The sequence below is a fragment of the Urocampus carinirostris genome, chromosome 10 (assembly GCF_059441175.1).
Source record: "Urocampus carinirostris isolate Australia breed hairy pipefish chromosome 10, RoL_Ucar_1.0, whole genome shotgun sequence".
NCBI lineage: Eukaryota > Metazoa > Chordata > Actinopteri > Syngnathiformes > Syngnathidae > Urocampus > Urocampus carinirostris.
In genome coordinates, this window is record NC_142358.1 from 39084690 (window position 1) to 39090689 (window position 6000).

A 6000-nucleotide genomic window follows, 5' to 3' on the forward strand; every position below is an offset into this window, starting at 1 on the left:
AAGTTAGCGCTATAAGCAAGCAACTGCCGCAAGTTTTGTAAGAGGTTGAAAAACTTTTGATGATTTTTCGCTCCCCCACCGTCCACCACAAAGGTAAGAAATCCTATTCATAATCCTGTTTTTTATTTTTACACGTTCATGTTCCGTACGAAAGATTACGCTAACGCGAACGTACGATTAGCCTGGGTTAGCTTCATGTTTACGTTCATGGTCAACATTCAGGGTGTTGGAACGGATTAAAACGATTTTACATTACTTTTAATGGGAAAAACAATTTCGGTGATTGAACAAATCGGTTTTCGAACAGGGTTCTGGAACGGATTATGGTCGAGAACCGAGGTTCCACTGTAATACCTTCTCCTTTAGCCCAAACCCCCCAACTAGCAACATAGTATCTACCAGAAAACACATTTGATGCACTCAAAACACAAAGCACCAACCTTTTGCCAGAAGGCGTCTGAAGTATTTCCTTTTGTCTGTGTTGATGTATAAGCCAACCGTTAAATGATAAATGGAGACGGCAGTGAGCACGCCTGAATCTATTTGTATGTTTGCGCGCTCTCACGTGTGGGAGTCGCTAACAAGCTTGTTAGCATACATGCGAACATCCATCACGATGATAAAAAAAAAAGAAACAAGAGGGAGATGGAGAGAAAATCTGTTTATTCAAAGTCAGATATTAATTAATATTGCCGTTACATCCTAAGATGTGTTTATATTTTTGTTTCCTTTTGTTTGTACACAACTATTTAATTGCTCTGAAGTTCAAGAGTTAGCGTGCATAATACTACATATACACTAACAAATTAAAGTAAACTCACAAACTAATAAACATTGGCAAAATAAATAAGAAATGTGTGAAGAGTTCTAGAATCATGTACACCTCCTGCCCCCAGAGGGCACTAAACTAGAGGGAGGTTGATGCACTGCTTGCACACCTACATTCACTATTACCGTCCTGACTCATATTACCCCTAAACCTTTATTTTAACTGTTTCAAACACCACACCGAGTCGCGTTATTTCCATTTCCTATTCATAATTATTTTCTTTATCCTTTATTTTTTATTTTTACACGTTCATGTTAGCGTAATCTTTCGTACGGAAGATTACGAAAACGCGGACGTTCGATTAGCCTGGGTTAGCTTTATCTCTCATCTCATCTCATTAGCTACACCGCTTATCCTCAGTAGGGTCGCGGGGGTGCTGGAGCCCATCCCAGCAATCATCGGGCAGTGGGCAGGGGACACCCTGAACTGATTGCCAGCCAATCGCATGGCACACAGGGACAGACAATTCACTCGCTCATTCACACCTAGGGACAATTTGGACCGGCCAATTCACCTGAAATGCATGTTTTTGGAATGTGGGAGGAAACCGGAGTGCCCGGAGGAAACCCACGCAAGCACGGGGAGAACATACAAACTCCGCACAGGAAGTCTGGAGCTGGATTTGAACCCACGCAGGAGGTTCCCAAGACATGAACTGTGCCGCACATGCGCTAACCACTGCGCCGCCGTGCTTTATGTTTACGTTGAACATTCAAGGTAAACATTCAGGGTGTTGGAACGGATTAAAACGATTTACATTATTTTCAATGGAAAAAATGATTTCGGTAATCGAACAAATCGGTTTTCGAACAGGGTTCTGGAACGGATTACGGTGGAGAACCGAAGTTCCACTGTATATCGGACCTTAGAGTTTCAAAATGGGAAACACACATCTGACTGGAAAATAGCACAAAGGTCCCTTGAGGTTCGGTTCTGGAAGACGCTGTTTACTTGTTTGGATCGCTCAACCGTGTTGCAAACACTGGTGGCTTCCCGTGGTAAATGCAACTGTGATTTTCCTAATTACAGACTCGCTCGCGCCATGACTTCTCTGCTCACCTGCCTTCCTCAGCTCACGCCTCGTGGAAACGCAGCCAGGTTCATGGAATAAATCGCGTTTAGATTAATAATAGGGACTCAGCCCTGCAACCAGTAAGAACAAAAATGAAACAGCAAAAAATTCAAAGAAAAAGTTTCAGATTGCATACATTAATATTTGAGGTGGGAACTTATGTTTTTCTTTCTGTAAAACTACACATCGTAAACTTTTAATAACTTCCTCATAGAACCACGCATGAAAGTATCTCATTTTGGTGATATTTGCCTTCAAAAACTATGTGAATTGTGTAGAAAACCTTTTTTAGGGGGGAGGGGAAATGCGTGGAAAATGAAGCGGGCATTTGATGTGGTGCGTTTGAATAAATATTAGAGGTTTGCGCGGGTCAGGCCCACGGTTTTGTTTGGAGTTAGGCTAGGTTTTAATTAGATAGATAGATAGATAGATAGATAGATAGATAGATAGATAGATAGATAGATAGATAGATAGATAGATAGATAGATAGATAGATAGATAGATAGATAGATAGATAGATAGATAGATAGATAGATAGATAGATAGATAGATAGATAGATAGATAGATAGATAGATAGATAGATAGATAGATAGATAGATACCATAGATACCATAGATAGATAGAGATAGATAGATACCATAGATAGATAGATAGATAGATAGATAGATAGATAGATACCATAGATACCATAGATACCATAGATAGATAGATAGATACCATAGATACCATAGATACCATAGATAGATAGAGATAGATAGATACCATAGATCAGGGGTGTCAAACTCATTTTAACTCAGGGGCCACACGATAGAACAAACATTCTGTCGAGGGCCGGACTAGTAGATCAAAGAGGAAGAAAAAGAGATAGAGAAATAAGAGAAAGAGGGAGGGAAAAGGAGAGAGGGCGGGACAAAGAAAGAAAAAAAGAGAGAGGGATAGAGCGTGAGAAACAAAAGATAAAAAGTCGTGACAGAGGGGGAGGAAGAAAAAAAAACAAAGAGACAGAGAGAGTGGGAGAAAAGGGGTGGAAAAGAAAGTGAGAGCGAGAGAGAGAGAGAGAGAGAAAGAGAGAAATAAATACGAGTACAGTGTCTTTGAGAGAGTGTGAGAAACAAAAGATAAAAAGTCCTGAGAGAGGGGGAAAAGAAAGGGAGAGGAAGAAAGAAATCCAAAGAGAAATAGAAAGACAGAAGGAGAGAAAAGAAAAAAGAAAGCGCAAAGGGTATGAAGAGAGTAAGACAAAAGAGAGAAAAGGAAAAAAAGGAAGTTAGAGCAAAAGAGAGAGAAAGAAACAAAGAGCAACAGAGGAAGAGAAAAAGAGAGACACGGAGAGTGAAAGAGACAGAGAGAGTGGGAGAAAAGGGGTGGAAAAGAAAGTGAGAGAGAGAGAGAGAAAGAGTGAAATAAATACGAGTACAGTGTCTTTGAGAGAGTGTGAGAAACAAAAGATAAAAAGTCCTGAGAGAGGGGGAAAAGAAAGGGAGAGGAAGAAAGAAATCCAAAGAGAAATAGAAAGACAGAAGGAGAGAAAAGAAAAAAGAAAGTGCAAGGGGTATGAAGAGAGAAAGAGAAAAGAGAGAGAAGGAAAAAAGGAAGTTAGAGCAAAAGAGAGAGAAAGAAACAAAGAGCAACAAAGGAAGAGAAAAAGAGAGACACAGAGAGTGAAAGAGAGAGACAGAGTGGGAGAAAAGGGGTGGAAATGAAAGTGGGAGAGAGAGAGTGAGAGAGAGAGGAATGAATACAAGTACAGTGTCTTTGTTCGAGGCACCTGGCTTTGGCAACATCAAGTTAACATATTTCAACCTGCAGCTTGTTTTTCTCTTGCGCTTCTCTGAGTGTTGTCTCGCGGGCCGGATTCAATCCCTTAGTGGGCCTGATCTGGCCCGCGGGCCGCCTGTTTGACACCTGTGCCATAGATGATAGATAGATGATAGATAGATAGATAGATAGATAGATAGATAGATAGATAGATAGATAGATAGATAGATAGATAGATAGATAGATAGATAGATAGATAGATAGATAGATAGATAGATAGATAGATACCATAGATAGATACTTTATTCATCCCCGTAGGGAAATTTACACTTCCAGCAGTAACTTTTTGTTGTTTATTAACAGATTAACAGGATGGCCTTGGGGTGCTGTGTTGTAGTTTAGCCACAGCGGAGTGGATGTCACACGCTAGGCCAAAAGTTCGACGTCCCTGCAGCAGATGGAAATCTTTGTGCCCAGGGTTTAACCACCTCGTGTTCACGTAGATAGCGAGTTCACCTCATCTCCGCTTCCCGCAGGCTTTTGTGTCTCTGTCTGTCCTAACAGCGCTGAAGCCGGGTTAGCTCCGGGGAGCTCCACGTTAGCGTCCGGGATGCTAGACGTGAGCCACGTTTCCGTAAAACACAGCAAACTGCACTCCCTGTACGCTTTGATGTTTTTCACCAGCACAGTTCGTCGGTCTTATTTGGTAGAGAGTTCACATTTACCATGATTACGGACGGTACCTGGAGCAAAATAATAAACAGGACAAAAATAGACTGAAACAAAACTGGAAACCTATATTAAACAGGACAAAATAAACGGGTACAATACCGGACAGGAAATACCGGACCGAGTCGAAACCCAAGTCTTGCGGGGCAGAAGTTCGTTGATCAACTGACAAAAGGAGAGTGACAGGACTGGGTTTAAATAGCAGGGAAGCCAATCTGTCAACGAGCCGCAGCCGGTGCCACACGGGAGGGGCCAACTGGGCGCCATGGCAACCGTGACAGTAATTGATTATACAAAAAATAATAAACCTAACCTGACAATTTTTTTTCTATTTACATGAAGTTGTTTCACAAAAATGACAGATTTCTTTACATTTGGCCAAATGGCAAAAAACTATTTTTGTTATTTCTAAAGCCATCTTTACAGTCACAGTGGTAGTTGATTATACATATAAAAATAAACCTAACCCGACGAACAATTATTTAGATTTACATAATGTCTTTTCACAGGAATGCCAGAATTTTTAAATTTGTATTTTGTATAACGGATGAAATGGCAGAAAAATGTAATTGTAATTTGTTTAGGCCATCTGTGGAGTTAAGATTTTTATCGGTTCCTCGCAAAATAGTAAACCAAACCCAACAAGAAAATAGTTTATGTATTGTGTCTTTTCAGAATAATGTCACAATTTTTTTAATGGCAGGGCAACAAGGCCAAGAACTAACATTTTAATTCATTTTAGCCATCTCCATAATTGTGATTTTAATTGATTTCAAATAAAATAAACCTAGCCCTACGAACAATGATTTACTATATTGGTATGATTATGATTATTTACATAGTTTTTGGAGGGATACGGACAAAACTACTATTTTAATCTATTCTTTGTCATATGCATGATTACAAGTTCTAGATTGCATACGATATAATAAACCTAACCTGACCAACTATCATTTATATTTACCGTAAATTCGGGACTATAGAGCGCACCTGATTATAAGCCACGCCCACCACATTTTAAAAGGAAAACCAATTTTGTACTTACACAAGCTGCACCTGTATATAAGCCGCATGCGCCCACATTAAAAAATGTAACACAAACACAAAATTAACCCAAACCCGATTTTAAGTCCCGCGATTGAAACTAAATGTCCTTCATTAAAGTATACAGTCCAAAAATCACAGCCGGCAAAATGAACGGAAAATGATACTTAAGGTTTGATGCAGACCTGCAGAGTCCGGGTCCCGTTGAAAATAATCCAAGGAAAAAAGTGTATATTTCCAAAGGTAAGGGTGGGAAAAATATACATCCACTATTGTCTGCCGCGTCCACAAACACTCACCTTTACCGGTCCCCACTTCCCGTCAGCCCGCGTTTTTTTTCACCCCTTCTTTTTGAAACATATCAGAATAAGTGTCCGAATTAAAGACATTACAAAAATATACAGTTGCAAATACATATTATACATGGTTACACATATTTACAAGTTTTCAAAGCTTTAATAATAATAACTTTCATCCCAAACGGTGCCTGTGACAGGTAGCAACACGGGAGCAACACAGTAAACGGGTCTGTTAAAAAAACATACCGTACTTGTAAAAATCACAGTA